Source organism: Physeter macrocephalus, chromosome 9 (genome assembly GCF_002837175.3).
Source record: "Physeter macrocephalus isolate SW-GA chromosome 9, ASM283717v5, whole genome shotgun sequence".
Lineage (NCBI taxonomy): Eukaryota > Metazoa > Chordata > Mammalia > Artiodactyla > Physeteridae > Physeter > Physeter macrocephalus.
The window spans coordinates 83,870,387-83,887,250 of NC_041222.1; positions in this window are offsets into that span (position 1 = coordinate 83,870,387).

Sequence of the window (16,864 nt, forward strand, 5' to 3'; positions counted from 1 at the left end):
TGCTGTGTCTGTTTACCAGATTGTTCCCAGGACAGACTGAAAGGGGCAGTGCCTACCGTGTGTCCCCACATCTACCTGGTTTCAAATTCTAATGCTGGAGAGACCAGCATGACTGTCCAAGGCCGGTTCCCAGATGCTGACCATGAGGCTTGGGTCCATGGGGAAGTGACCATTGGGTAATGTCCCAGGAGACGGGGTGGGCTGGGGAGGGACAGGGCCAGCAGCTATTCTCCAGCAGAGAGACACACGTGATAGAGAGGCTGCATGTGCAGACACACACATGCAGCATGATGCTGAGTTCACCTGCCCCTTCCGAGCTGTGTGACTGGGGATACATTTACTGTCTGTAAAATGGGGTTGCTGTGAAGATGAATTGACCCAGCCCAGGTGAAACCCAGACCAGCTCCCGGCAGTGAGGGTGATGGTGGCCTTGACCTAAGCCCCCTCCTCATGCTGCCACCTTGAGCAGGTGCTGAAATCCTGCTGGCCAGTGATAGCCAAGGGCCACATCACCCAGAACAAGCCCCAGAATCTGGTGGCTCTTAGGACGGTGGCTTCATGCCCTGGGTGAGACAGAGACCAGGATGCCTGACCCGCTTCACTCCTCATCAGGAGGGATGGGGGTCTCCTGGCTAGAAGGGCCTGGGCCCCACTTCACCCAACACACCACCAGGAGGGGGATGAACATTGCCTGTGCCCCCCAGTTACTGTGGGGAGATCATGACTGTGTCACCTGGGATCTGGGAAGCTGTGCATTCAGATAGACTACATGAATGGGAACCTTTGAAAGTGGCTGAATCCCTGGCCCTTTTCCATTCCTGAGAGGCAAGGAGGCAGAGATGGTATTTCCATTTTACAGAGAGAGAGAGAGACCAAGGTTGGAAACGTGGTGTGGCATGTCTGAGGTGCCCCAGGCTGAGTGAAGCAGGCCTGTGCTCAACCCTACCCTGGGAGGCTGGCTTTGCAGCTATAGCTCCTGTCTCTGCCAGGGCCCAGGCTGGCCCACACATGCCCATCACCAGGGAGAGCGGGAGGAGGAGGACAGCCTGGGGCAATGGGCACTCCCTGGGAGCTGGTGGCCTGCCTGCCCGCCACCCACCTGAGGGGAACCATCTCATGGCAGTGGGGTGGGCCTAGGATTCTGAATTTCTGTCAGGCACTTCCAGGCACCACTGCTCCCACCAGTTCAGTGCACAGAGCTGGGAGGCAGGGCATGGCTGCCACCCCATTTCCAGAAGGACAGAGGAAGGAGGCCAGGCCTGTGAGGAGGTTCTGTGTCATCACCCCCGTTTTAAAGACGGGGGTGGGGAGGCACTGGCCAAGGTCATGCAGACATGCCTGGGTCAAGCATGGTAATGGACTAGGTAGCATGAGATGGGCACCCAGGCAGGCATATGCACCACCTCACTTGATCCTCTAGTGAGACGTGACATGCCCAAAGTCACACATAAGGCCCTCAACCCCAAAACAAAGTGAGTGCCCCCGATGAGGTTGTCGCTGAGTTATGCTTATCATGTTCTGGACTGTCATGTAGCTATCGACAGAGCGAGTGAGAGGCAGGTCAGCTGGCTTGGAGGTGCCCACCCAGTACTGGGGAGAGAGAACAGTGAGATGCAGCTTCCTCTGTGGAGCCCTGATCCACCCATCTGTCCTGCCTGTCTGTGCATTGGTCTCTCCCCAGTCCCCGAGGGGCTGACTTCACTTGCCATCTATGGGTATCTATGCCCAGCAAAGTCCTTGTCCCCAGGAGCAGGGCAAAGGTGGCAGGGACAGTGGTCATCCCTACTATTGGTTCTTCCCTTCTCTCTTAGTTACAGGCTCCTGATTTTTAGCTCAGCAAATGGCTTCCCAGAATAAGGGTCTCTCCTGCATTTCTTAGCCTCTCCTGCATCGAAGTGTGTCCGTGTGGCTACATTCTGTCAATGGAAGGGGTGTGCAACATTAGGGAAGGGACCTTAAACAGAGGGTATATGCCATTCTTTATTATTTCTGCCTTTGCATTGGCTGGAATGTGGCTGTAATGGCTGGAGCTCCAGCAGCGATATTGGACCATGAGACTTTGGACATGGGAGTCTCACACAGCAGAGCCAAAGACAGAGGAGCCTGTGTCCCCAATGCTTGGATCACAGGCCTTCCCTAGGCTGCCCACCTCAATACTTCTTAAATGTGAAAAAAAAAAAAAACACTATCTTGTTTTAGGGAATTGTAATTTTGGTTTTTTCCTGATACAGCTGATCTCAGTCCTAGTTTTTATATGTTATATTTTTCAGTGATAAATAGGGTTTTTTTCTATAAACACAGGACATATAACAGATTAAAACACTCATCCCTCCCCACAATCCTATTTTGAAAAAGTAAATCAGATTATATCACTGACCAGCTTAAGTCCCTCTGAAGTCTTCTGATGAAAATCCTCACTCCTGGAACCTGTACAACTGAAACCCCTACATCCTCCCCTCTCCTCACCCTCCCCATTGCCCTTCTGTTTGTTCCTTGGACTCATCTCTACTTCAGGGCTTTTGCACTCCCCATATTCCCAACCTGAGTATCCTACCCCCAGGTCTCCATGTGGCCAGCTTCTTCATAACCTCTGATTGTAGACCACCTGTCTGCAGTAGCCCCTGGCCTCCCTTACCCCGTGCCCTGGGTCAGCTCCTGAAAGCACCATGCTTGCTGTTTGTGTGTTGACTGCCCCCTCCCCTGCAACCACAGACGCAAAACCCCAGGTACTGCTGACCCTCAGCCCACACCTGGTGGCTGCCCGGGGCATGCCCTGGCCATGTGTGCTTTGTCCAGTCTCCAGGAGTCCCTCAGCCTAGCTGGCTCAGCCAAGACCATGCTTTGCAAACTGCTAATGATGGAGCTCCATATTCTTGGCTCTGACATTGACCGCTGACTCAGACCACAAAGCCACTGGGCCACAGGTGAGCGTGGGAGTGAGGACAGGTGTCTGGAGCTCTGCTGGGGTAGGTGGCTTGTGGTTTGGCAAAGAGGTGTTTGCTGGCAGGTCAGGTCTAGTCTAAGTACCCCCTTTCCTTTCCCGAAGATCGATTGCTAGCCTTGGCCTGTCCAGGGAGCCAGCTGGGCAGAAGGCCCAAACTCAGGCCATGAGGAGGTCCTGTGGACAGGTAATGGCTCCTCCATAGTAAACTGGGTCTGAAAGCTCTACACAGGTGCTCAGAGAAAAGTTGCTGAGGGACTGGTGGGGCCCACACATACCCAGCCCAAAGCCCCCTGCCTTCCTGCCTTTCCCGGCCCAGGGTCAGTCTCCTCATTATCCAAGTCTGGGGGCTGCCTCCTCCAGGAAACCTCCAGATGCCCCTGAGGGCATGCTTTCTGCATCCCCCGGTCTTTCCCACCACCTTCCACGACCCCCACCCCCACTGAGGCTCTGGAGGCTCAGGCTGGGGGCTGTCTCCTTTAGTACCCACAGCTTCCCACAGGTTGTGGACAAGTGGAGACACTGCCACTGAGAAGCCAAGGATAGAACTAGCAGGCGTTGCTAAGGGACCCTGGTCTGGGGCTTTGGTGTGTACTATCTCACTATGAACCCATTCTGCATGTGGGGAAACTAAGGCTCTAAGAGCTGAGATTTGAACCCAGGTCTCCTGAGTCCACCCCACCTACCCCAGATGGGTGTTGGGAGCTACCGTGAGGCTGGGGTGAGTCCCGCAGGAGCACTCAGCCATCTCAGGCCCTTTCCTCTCTACCCTGCAGAAGCGTGGCCCACCTCAGATCTCAGGCTGACCCATGGCTTCACTTTCCTTATGGAGACCCCTGCAAATGCCCTAGGAGCCACAACAGGGTGGGGGCTTTGAGCCCAGGCGTAGATCTCTCCTGCTCTTAGGTGGGGAGGGGACAGTGGTTAGCCCCTGTGCCTGCCGGACATCATGCAGTGCCATCCAAAGGGGTGTCCTTGTTCTGATCCTGGTTAGGCCAGCATCAGAACTGCTGAGGGACATTACTTGCCGCCCACCCCCTGCATTTCTACCCAGGTCCCAAGGAGGCTGGTGTGGCTGCTTTGGGGACCCCACTCTGAGCCCCAAGGTTGGAATTTGAGTCAAGTGGATTTGACTGAGGGGTGCAGAGGGGAAAAGACCCCACTTCTGAGCACCTGCCATGGTCCTGGCACCTTTGCACAGATGCACTCACTAATTGCCCCTCAGCACGGGGCATGTGTCTTCTGCTGTGGAAAAATTGACTCCTCAGTGTACCATGTTAGAAATGACTATACTGCAAAGGCACCATTTTTAGTTATTTTACTTGCATAAATCCGTGAAGAAAAGAGTCCTAAAGAGGGATCCTGTATAGGTTCCAGGGTCAGCTGACACAGTTTTCATGCTGGCTGGGTTTGTGACCAGGTGATGTCCTGTCATCGGTCATTTCTCACAGCTGATGAGCAGATTTGGTCCAACAGATAGCAAGGCTGCCTTCATCCTGGTAAAGCCTATGTTGTCAAAAAGCAGGGGTTCCTAGAGGACCTTGTTTGCTAAGAACAACTGTAGGGCAATGAGGTGAGGGAGCAAGATGGTTTCACTTTAACTTGCCCTTTACCCTCTGGCCGCTGCTTGCCTGCTGTAATGCCTGGGCTGTGCTTCTCGGTCTGAAAATGTCGGTCCCTACAGCCTCTTCTTTCAAGTTTCTCTTGAATCCTGTTTGGTTGGCTAACCCCTGGTTCTTTCCTTGCTTTCAGCTAAGGCTGATCAGAAGAATTTGGATGCTGAGATATTCCATTTCAATTCCACAACCGCTACCTCCCATCTAAGGGAGAGGGTGTGGAGGTTTGAGGGGTGAATTGGCCTGCCCGAGGAAAGGACCCTTGTCCCTTCAGGAGCAGGTAGGAAGCAGGTGTGTCCTCCTGGTCTGACATGGAGTGGGATGGGAGCTGGCTGACCCCAGGGGCTGGTTCTGGGGCCACCACTGCTTGGGGGCCGAACCACCAGACCACTGGGGCCTCCAGCTGAATATTCAAGGCAGGTCCAAGAGCCAGGCCCTGCATGTGACCCACTGGCCTCTCTCCATGGGGCCAGCTGCCTGTCCAGCCCGTGGATGTTGTCTGCACTGTGCAGATGCTAAAAACTCCGGGGTGTCTCCCCAAAACGTCCATCTCCTGTTGCTGGCTCTTATGGTGTCCAGGCTGGCAGGCCTGTTGCTGGGCAGAGGCTGGGCAGAGTACAACCAGCTCTCATTAAAGACATCTCATAAGTTGATGGAAACCCATCCAGCACAAAGGGGCATTTATTGGGCTGGATGGTGTGTCTCCGTCTGAATGCAGGGAGGAGAGAAATAGCCTTTCACAGAGTGCCAGCAGGGCTGGGCTCTGCTGCTCTGAGGGTGTCAGTTTTCCAGCTCTTTCTCCAAGCTGTGCAACCTGTCCCTTTTTATGTGAGTTACTCACCCTGTCCTGGGCAGGGGACTCGCTGATCCCTCTCCTGCTGAAACTGTTAAGAGAGAGAGGGGAAAAGGGGGAGAGGGAGCAAGAGAGGAGAGAGAGACTGGAGACATGAAAACACAGGTTGAGTTTCCATAGGGATGCTCTGCCTCAATGGTTCTCCATGATGGGAGTGACGTGCATTTATGTCTTACCTGACACCCTCTCAGTAAGATGAAATCAGACGGTGTCATGCTCCAGGAAGTGAGTGTTGTGTTTTTGAAAATGGCTGTCATTCCCAATTTGCACAGCTTTGCTTGTGCTACTCCTTCTGCCTGTAATGTTCCTCCAAAAATGCACAATTAAGCAACAATTAAGTCTTATTTGACACCTATACATAATTTTAAAAAATGTAATGTGCTAAAGCCAATGCTAGTAATGTTCTGGAGAGGTTAAGAAGTAGCTCAGTTACTAGTAATAGAGGTCTAAAATTCAAAGACTTAACTAATACTGGATTTATTTTACTCTCACATTGAAACAAGCCTGGAGACAGGAAATCTAAGGCTGGCATGGCTCCTCCACAGTATTATTATTTTTTTCTGCTGTAACATGCTTATTATGTGCCAAAAAAAACACTACACCATAGCTTACTCCAGACATCTGTAGGAGAGTTCAGTCTTGCCTGCATATAATACAATGAGATAGGGACTTCACACACAGTTTCACAAAACCCACAGAGTAGCTGGGATATGCACCAGTGCAATGTCAGCTCAGCAGGAGGGAGTGGGGGGGATCTTTCTTTTCTGCCTTGCATAGTGTGGAACTTCCATCCTCAAAATAGCCTCATGGCCCAAGATGGCTGCTGGAGATCCAACCATCACAACAAAAAGCAGGCACGGGGGTAAAAAGGGCTCATTTCCAGTTATCCCCTCTTAAGGAGCTTTCCAGATGACTCACTCAGTAATTCTGCTTACATCTCATTAGCTACCCATAGATACAGCGTGGGATGGGCAAATTGCCCCCCACACTCCAGAATCAAATCAGGTCTCATTTCCTGAGGGACATGCAGTGGGTGATCTGTGGTGTCTTCTGCAGGCCGGCACACCTGTAAGTACAGCTGGTGGAGAGGTACATTGGCTGATTCCTTCTGGAAGGCAAACTTTTAAATACATATCAAGAGGGAGTAAAATATTCATCCCCTCCTGTGTGTCTCAAGTCTGTGATTTTATCTTTGGGAAGCAAAGGGAAAAACACAATGCACATGCATGAATATTTTCATGGTCACACATTCACTAAACGACAATTCCAAAATACAGACCTCCTTGGAGATATTGCAGCTTTGGTTCCAGACCACTGCAATAAAATGAACATCTCAATGAGTGAGTCACACAAATTTTTTGGTTTCCAAGAGCAAATTAAAGCTATGTTTATACTATACTGTAGTGTATTAAGTGTGCAATAGCATCATGTCTAAAAAAACAATGTGCATACCTTAATTTTAAAATACTTTATTGCTAAAAAATGCTAACTATCATCTGATGCAGGGTTGCCACAAACCTTCAATTTGTGAAAAATGCAGTATCTACAAATGCAATAAAGCAAAGCACTGTAAAACAAGTTATGCCTGTAACTTAAATTTCCAGCAGGTAAAACACATGAGAATACTGTTATATTCACTTGATGGGATATTCTGTCATCACTGTAAATGTTACTCATGAAGGGCATATAGTAACAAAAAGAGTGTTTACAGTGTAACTTCAGAGAAAAGACAGGATATCAAAATGTGCATTGTGATTATCAGTAGTTACCATGCATTTGCAGGAGGCAGGGAACAGAGAGACAGGGTGGTCTTAAGGGCAAGGTTTTCTTTTTAAACTTCCCAAAACCTTGTTTTACACATACACACACATGCATACATTCTTTATATAAAATAATAAAAACATTTAAATAAAAAATAAAAATTTATATAAATAATATAATATAACATAATATAATATTATAAATAATATAATTAATTAATAAAATGTAATGTATTATATAAATAATGAATATATTGAATAAAATATATAATTAGTTAATATACTAATATTATGTTCATTTCAGAAAATTTAGAAAATGAAGGTAAGAGAAAAAAAAGAAAATGATTCTATCATGCAGGAATAACAGCTTTTCCTAGTTTGATGTTGTATCATCAGTCACAGCCATCGTGAATACTAGGAAGTGTAGGAGGGTGAGGGTGTACGTCTTGCTCTTGCACCTGTGGGTTGGATGGGGCTCAGCCTCAGCTTCAGCTGTGGTCCAGGTGTGCTCTGCATGTCTCCCGTTCTCCTGGGACATGCTCCTCGGCATGCTCCTCTCCTGTTGGGAGTCCGGAGCTCTCAGATTGGCAAGAAGAGCATGCAAGTCCTCTGAAGGTTTAGGATTGGAATCGGCTACTGATGCTGCTGCCAGAGCAAGCCATTTGGCCAAGCCCAAGATCAACATGGTGGGAAAGTGTCCTCCACTCACATTTGAAGGGGAGTGTGTGGATACATGCCTGTTTATAATCCAAATTACCCCAGACGTATAGCCTTTCATACCTTTTCTATGCTTTTTTTTTTTTTTTTTTTTTTTTTGTGGTATGCGGGCCTCCCTCTGTTGTGGCCTCTCCCGTTGCGGAGCACAGGCTCCGGACGCGCAGGCTCAGCGGCCATGGCTCACGGGCCCAGCCGCTCCGCGGCATGTGGGATCCTCCCAGACCGGGGCGCGAACCCGGTTCCCCTGCATCGGCAGGTGGACGCGCAACCACTGCGCCACCAGGGAAGCCCTATGCTTTTTTATAAAGACATGTTCTTTACACGACAGAATCATTCTACTTATGTTATTTTGTTGCTTAATTATGTTACAAACACAACTTTCCATGTCATAAAAATTCTTCTGCAACATATAACTGCATACAATTCTATTTTAATGTCATATTATGCCTTATTCAACTTTATGGAATTTATGTCGCCCCATCTTTTTCTTCTGCTTCTACAAGCAATACTGCAGTGATCATCCTCTCCTGGTACCTAAATCTTTGCACATACCCATGACATTTTTAAAGAATAAATTTCTAAAGCAGATTTAGGGAGTGAGATAGCTGGCCTCAAAATGGGCACAAGGGACTTCTCTGGTAGCACAGTGGTTAAGAATCTGCCTGCCAATGCAGGGGACATGTGTTCAAGCCCTGGTCCAGGAAGATCCCACATGCTGCAGAGCAACTAAGCCCGTGTGCCACAGCTACTGAGCCTGCACTCAGAGCTTACGAGCCACAACTACTGAAGCCCACGCTCCTAGAGCCCATGCTCCACAATAAGAGAAGCCCCCACAATGAGAAGCCCATGCACTGCAACGAAGAGTAGCCCCCTCTCCCCGCAACTAGAGAAAGCCAGCGCACAAAAATGAAGACCTAATGCAGCCAAAAATTAAAAAAAAAAAAGATGGCCACAATAATCCTTGCTTTCATTTTCACACCCTTCTGTAGTCTCTTCTTACAGTAAATCAGAGCTAGTGTATATGGCCAATAAATTACAGCAGAGGTGATGGTGTGTGACTTCTGTGGCTTGGTCATAGAGGGCACTTTGGCTTCTGCCTTTCTCTCCTGGATCACTCTTTCTGCGGAAGCCAGCTTCCATATTGTGAGGATGCTCAGGCAGCACTGAGGAGAGCCCAGTGTGGGGAGGAGCTGAAGCCTCCAAGCAATGGCCACCGGTACCAGCTGGCCATGAGGGAGTGAATCACCTTGGAAGTGCATCCCCAGCTCCACTCAAATCTTCAGGTGAGGGCTTCCCTGGTGGCGCAGTGATTGCACGTCCGCCTGCCGATGCAGGGGAACTGGGTTCGTGCCCCGGTCTGGGAGGATCCCACATGCCGCGGAGCGGCTGGACCCGTGAGCCATGGCCGCTGGACCTGCGCGTCCGGAGCCTGTGCTCCGCAAAGGGGAGAGGCCACAACAGAGGGAGGCCCGCATACCACAAATCTTCAGGTGAGACTATAGCTCCAGTTGACACCTGACTGCAGCCTCATAAGAGGCCCTGAGCCAGAGCCACTCTGCAGAGACACTTCTGAATTTTTGACCCACAGAAACTATTAGAGACACTAAATGATTAGTTTTTAAAGACACTTATTTGTTTAAAAGTGATAGATAACTAATAGTGTGAGTATTTTGGTCGAGAGGCCAAACTCTGCTGTGGTATCAGATAAACCCCAGCATCTTGGTGGCTAATTCAGAGTGGTTTATTTCTCACTCTCACACACCTGATGTGGGTAAGGGGGCTCTCCTGCTTTTCAACCAAGTGGTGCCCAGGGACCCAGCATATTTCAATCTAGTAGCAGGTCACTTCCTCTCACGCATGAGAATTAGTCATGTGATCACACCCAGATGTATGGGGCCAAGAAAATAATTTGACAAACTCTGAGCATTGTCTCTGCCATTGAATCAAAAGAAAATATAAATGGCTACCACATATTTTAAAAAATAGCCTCAGAGCTAAAGACCTATATGTTGAAACCATGATTCACAATGAACAACAAATCCTGAAGGTACACAGATTTCCACAGTTGCTACATGAGAAGCATCTGCAAACACAGTGACTGGCTCTTCCACACAACAATTTGGCAATATATATCAAGGGCCTTTAGAATATTTATATCCTCTGACCCAAATAATTTTGCTACTAGGAATCTATTCTAAAGAGATATTGTTTAATATGATAAAAGCATTATGAATAATTCACCATAGCATTATATGAAGTAATGAAAAATTGTAGGCAACTTAAATGTATGCCAGGGAAAGGATAATTTGTGGCCCCTCCATGATAGAATATCATGTAACCATTACAAGAGATCCTTACAGTGCAGCCTGTTATGGCTGACACTATACTGTTATGGGGAGAGGTTGCAAAATTAAATGATTTCAATGATACAAACACTTCCCTAGAAAAAACCCACTGAAATGTTAACCATGGTTTTCCCTGGGTGGTAGGATGAGGTCTTCCTCCTAATCACCTTTGCTGACTTACCAAGCTTTCTCCAGTGGGCATGTGGCACCTTGTAAGCCCGCTGGCTTCTTTCTTCATCCATAACAAAAATGCCTTTTTTTTTAGAGGACTTGCCTCTGTCAGTTACAGTTCTGTGTGTATACTTCCTACATTATTTTATAACCAGACAAAAGAGTTAAAAGAAACAACTTAAAAAGTGTTGCTGGTCTTTCTGATCCCTGGTCAAAGGCACGTCTATTGGCTTCACTGTCCCCTCTCAGGTGACAGCTTCCCAGCATTCCCTAAGCTTCCCCAGGAGTGGATGCAGGAGAGGGCACAGGCCAGGTAGGATCAGGGATGCTTCAGAGAGTACCAGGGTCCTGGTTCTGCATCCCCAGGGATGGGGTGGGGATAACCCTGGGCTCCTGGGCACCACCCACTCAGGCCAAAGTGAGAGCCCAGCCTAAGGCTGGGGACATCTCCCACCTCACTGGCCCCAGAGGCTGATGGCCCCCATGATGCTCATATCCCCCTATGATGTCCGTGTCTTCCATGATGCCCACAGCCCCTGTGATGCCCATGTCCTCCCATTATGTCTATGACACCCCATGATGTCCTTGGCCCCCTTGGTGCCCATAGCTCCCATAATATCTATGGCCCACATGATGCCCATGGTCCCAAATGCCTATGGCTCCTATGATGTCTATGACCCCCATAGGCCCCATGGTGCCCATGGTCCCCATTATGCCCATGACCCCCTGTGATGTACATGTCCCCAGAGATGCTCATGGCCCCTGTGATGTTCATGACCTTCATGATGTCCAAGACCTCCATGATGCCCATAGCGCCCCAGTGATACCGAGGGACCCACCCCCGCCCCCCACCAAAGGTGGCCTCTGTTCCCAGCCCAGCACCCACTGAGTGCACTGTCCATCACACACTCCTTAGGGAACGCCCTGTGTCAGCTGGGGTGGCCAGAGGTGTGCGGGTAGCTCCTGGCACCTGGTGGCTGCCCGGGGCATGCCCTGGCCATGTGTGCTTTGTCCAGTCTCCAGGAGTCCCTCAGCCTAGCTGGCTCAGCCAAGACCATGCTTTGCAAACTGCTAATGATGGAGCTCCATATTCTTGGCTCTGACATTGACCGCTGACTCAGACCACAAAGCCACTGGGCCACAGGTGAGCGTGGGAGTGAGGACAGGTGTCTGGAGCTCTGCTGGGGTAGGTGGCTTGTGGTTTGGCAAAGAGGTGTTTGCTGGCAGGTCAGGTCTAGTCTAAGTACCCCCTTTCCTTTCCCGAAGATCGATTGCTAGCCTTGGCCTGTCCAGGGAGCCAGCTGGGCAGAAGGCCCAAACTCAGGCCATGAGGAGGTCCTGTGGACAGGTAATGGCTCCTCCATAGTAAACTGGGTCTGAAAGCTCTACACAGGTGCTCAGAGAAAAGTTGCTGAGGGACTGGTGGGGCCCACACATACCCAGCCCAAAGCCCCCTGCCTTCCTGCCTTTCCCGGCCCAGGGTCAGTCTCCTCATTATCCAAGTCTGGGGGCTGCCTCCTCCAGGAAACCTCCAGATGCCCCTGAGGGCATGCTTTCTGCATCCCCCGGTCTTTCCCACCACCTTCCACGACCCCCACCCCCACTGAGGCTCTGGAGGCTCAGGCTGGGGGCTGTCTCCTTTAGTACCCACAGCTTCCCACAGGTTGTGGACAAGTGGAGACACTGCCACTGAGAAGCCAAGGATAGAACTAGCAGGCGTTGCTAAGGGACCCTGGTCTGGGGCTTTGGTGTGTACTATCTCACTATGAACCCATTCTGCATGTGGGGAAACTAAGGCTCTAAGAGCTGAGATTTGAACCCAGGTCTCCTGAGTCCACCCCACCTACCCCAGATGGGTGTTGGGAGCTACCGTGAGGCTGGGGTGAGTCCCGCAGGAGCACTCAGCCATCTCAGGCCCTTTCCTCTCTACCCTGCAGAAGCGTGGCCCACCTCAGATCTCAGGCTGACCCATGGCTTCACTTTCCTTATGGAGACCCCTGCAAATGCCCTAGGAGCCACAACAGGGTGGGGGCTTTGAGCCCAGGCGTAGATCTCTCCTGCTCTTAGGTGGGGAGGGGACAGTGGTTAGCCCCTGTGCCTGCCGGACATCATGCAGTGCCATCCAAAGGGGTGTCCTTGTTCTGATCCTGGTTAGGCCAGCATCAGAACTGCTGAGGGACATTACTTGCCGCCCACCCCCTGCATTTCTACCCAGGTCCCAAGGAGGCTGGTGTGGCTGCTTTGGGGACCCCACTCTGAGCCCCAAGGTTGGAATTTGAGTCAAGTGGATTTGACTGAGGGGTGCAGAGGGGAAAAGACCCCACTTCTGAGCACCTGCCATGGTCCTGGCACCTTTGCACAGATGCACTCACTAATTGCCCCTCAGCACGGGGCATGTGTCTTCTGCTGTGGAAAAATTGACTCCTCAGTGTACCATGTTAGAAATGACTATACTGCAAAGGCACCATTTTTAGTTATTTTACTTGCATAAATCCGTGAAGAAAAGAGTCCTAAAGAGGGATCCTGTATAGGTTCCAGGGTCAGCTGACACAGTTTTCATGCTGGCTGGGTTTGTGACCAGGTGATGTCCTGTCATCGGTCATTTCTCACAGCTGATGAGCAGATTTGGTCCAACAGATAGCAAGGCTGCCTTCATCCTGGTAAAGCCTATGTTGTCAAAAAGCAGGGGTTCCTAGAGGACCTTGTTTGCTAAGAACAACTGTAGGGCAATGAGGTGAGGGAGCAAGATGGTTTCACTTTAACTTGCCCTTTACCCTCTGGCCGCTGCTTGCCTGCTGTAATGCCTGGGCTGTGCTTCTCGGTCTGAAAATGTCGGTCCCTACAGCCTCTTCTTTCAAGTTTCTCTTGAATCCTGTTTGGTTGGCTAACCCCTGGTTCTTTCCTTGCTTTCAGCTAAGGCTGATCAGAAGAATTTGGATGCTGAGATATTCCATTTCAATTCCACAACTGCTACCTCCCATCTAAGGGAGAGGGTGTGGAGGTTTGAGGGGTGAATTGGTCTGCCCGAGGAAAGGACCCTTGTCCCTTCAGGAGCAGGTAGGAAGCAGGTGTGTCCTCCTGGTCTGACATGGAGTGGGATGGGAGCTGGCTGACCCCAGGGGCTGGTTCTGGGGCCACCACTGCTTGGGGGCCGAACCACCAGACCACTGGGGCCTCCAGCTGAATATTCAAGGCAGGTCCAAGAGCCAGGCCCTGCATGTGACCCACTGGCCTCTCTCCATGGGGCCAGCTGCCTGTCCAGCCCGTGGATGTTGTCTGCACTGTGCAGATGCTAAAAACTCCGGGGTGTCTCCCCAAAACGTCCATCTCCTGTTGCTGGCTCTTATGGTGTCCAGGCTGGCAGGCCTGTTGCTGGGCAGAGGCTGGGCAGAGTACAACCAGCTCTCATTAAAGACATCTCATAAGTTGATGGAAACCCATCCAGCACAAAGGGGCATTTATTGGGCTGGATGGTGTGTCTCCGTCTGAATGCAGGGAGGAGAGAAATAGCCTTTCACAGAGTGCCAGCAGGGCTGGGCTCTGCTGCTCTGAGGGTGTCAGTTTTCCAGCTCTTTCTCCAAGCTGTGCAACCTGTCCCTTTTTATGTGAGTTACTCACCCTGTCCTGGGCAGGGGACTCGCTGATCCCTCTCCTGCTGAAACTGTTAAGAGAGAGAGGGGAAAAGGGGGAGAGGGAGCAAGAGAGGAGAGAGAGACTGGAGACATGAAAACACAGGTTGAGTTTCCATAGGGATGCTCTGCCTCAATGGTTCTCCATGATGGGAGTGACGTGCATTTATGTCTTACCTGACACCCTCTCAGTAAGATGAAATCAGACGGTGTCATGCTCCAGGAAGTGAGTGTTGTGTTTTTGAAAATGGCTGTCATTCCCAATTTGCACAGCTTTGCTTGTGCTACTCCTTCTGCCTGTAATGTTCCTCCAAAAATGCACAATTAAGCAACAATTAAGTCTTATTTGACACCTATACATAATTTTAAAAAATGTAATGTGCTAAAGCCAATGCTAGTAATGTTCTGGAGAGGTTAAGAAGTAGCTCAGTTACTAGTAATAGAGGTCTAAAATTCAAAGACTTAACTAATACTGGATTTATTTTACTCTCACATTGAAACAAGCCTGGAGACAGGAAATCTAAGGCTGGCATGGCTCCTCCACAGTATTATTATTTTTTTCTGCTGTAACATGCTTATTATGTGCCAAAAAAAACACTACACCATAGCTTACTCCAGACATCTGTAGGAGAGTTCAGTCTTGCCTGCATATAATACAATGAGATAGGGACTTCACACACAGTTTCACAAAACCCACAGAGTAGCTGGGATATGCACCAGTGCAATGTCAGCTCAGCAGGAGGGAGTGGGGGGGATCTTTCTTTTCTGCCTTGCATAGTGTGGAACTTCCATCCTCAAAATAGCCTCATGGCCCAAGATGGCTGCTGGAGATCCAACCATCACAACAAAAAGCAGGCACGGGGGTAAAAAGGGCTCATTTCCAGTTATCCCCTCTTAAGGAGCTTTCCAGATGACTCACTCAGTAATTCTGCTTACATCTCATTAGCTACCCATAGATACAGCGTGGGATGGGCAAATTGCCCCCCACACTCCAGAATCAAATCAGGTCTCATTTCCTGAGGGACATGCAGTGGGTGATCTGTGGTGTCTTCTGCAGGCCGGCACACCTGTAAGTACAGCTGGTGGAGAGGTACATTGGCTGATTCCTTCTGGAAGGCAAACTTTTAAATACATATCAAGAGGGAGTAAAATATTCATCCCCTCCTGTGTGTCTCAAGTCTGTGATTTTATCTTTGGGAAGCAAAGGGAAAAACACAATGCACATGCATGAATATTTTCATGGTCACACATTCACTAAACGACAATTCCAAAATACAGACCTCCTTGGAGATATTGCAGCTTTGGTTCCAGACCACTGCAATAAAATGAACATCTCAATGAGTGAGTCACACAAATTTTTTGGTTTCCAAGAGCAAATTAAAGCTATGTTTATACTATACTGTAGTCTATTAAGTGTGCAATAGCATCATGTCTAAAAAAACAATGTGCATACCTTAATTTTAAAATACTTTATTGCTAAAAAATGCTAACTATCATCTGATGCAGGGTTGCCACAAACCTTCAATTTGTGAAAAATGCAGTATCTACAAATGCAATAAAGCAAAGCACTGTAAAACAAGTTATGCCTGTAACTTAAATTTCCAGCAGGTAAAACACATGAGAATACTGTTATATTCACTTGATGGGATATTCTGTCATCACTGTAAATGTTACTCATGAAGGGCATATAGTAACAAAAAGAGTGTTTACAGTGTAACTTCAGAGAAAAGACAGGATATCAAAATGTGCATTGTGATTATCAGTAGTTACCATGCATTTGCAGGAGGCAGGGAACAGAGAGACAGGGTGGTCTTAAGGGCAAGGTTTTCTTTTTAAACTTCCCAAAACCTTGTTTTACACATACACACACATGCATACATTCTTTATATAAAATAATAAAAACATTTAAATAAACAATAAAAATTTATATAAATAATATAATATAACATAATGTAATATTATAAATAATATAATTAATAAAATGTAATGTATTATATAAATAATGAATATATTGAATAAAATATATAATTAGTTAATATACTAATATTATGTTCATTTCAGAAAATTTAGAAAATGAAGGTAAGAGAAAAAAAAGAAAATGATTCTATCATGCAGGAATAACAGCTTTTCCTAGTTTGATGTTGTATCATCAGTCACAGCCATCGTGAATACTAGGAAGTGTAGGAGGGTGAGGGTGTACGTCTTGCTCTTGCACCTGTGGGTTGGATGGGGCTCAGCCTCAGCTTCAGCTGTGGTCCAGGTGTGCTCTGCATGTCTCCCGTTCTCCTGGGACATGCAGCCGCTCCGCGGCATGTGGGATCCTCCCAGACCGGGGCGCGAACCCGGTTCCCCTGCATCGGCAGGTGGACGCGCAACCACTGCGCCACCAGGGAAGCCCTATGCTTTTTTATAAAGACATGTTCTTTACACGACAGAATCATTCTACTTATGTTATTTTGTTGCTTAATTATGTTACAAACACAACTTTCCATGTCATAAAAATTCTTCTGCAACATATAACTGCATACAATTCTATTTTAATGTCATATTATGCCTTATTCAACTTTATGGAATTTATGTCGCCCCATCTTTTTCTTCTGCTTCTACAAGCAATACTGCAGTGATCATCCTCTCCTGGTACCTAAATCTTTGCACATACCCATGACATTTTTAAAGAATAAATTTCTAAAGCAGATTTAGGGAGTGAGATAGCTGGCCTCAAAATGGGCACAAGGGACTTCTCTGGTAGCACAGTGGTTAAGAATCTGCCTGCCAATGCAGGGGACATGTGTTCAAGCCCTGGTCCAGGAAGATCCCACATGCTGCAGAGCA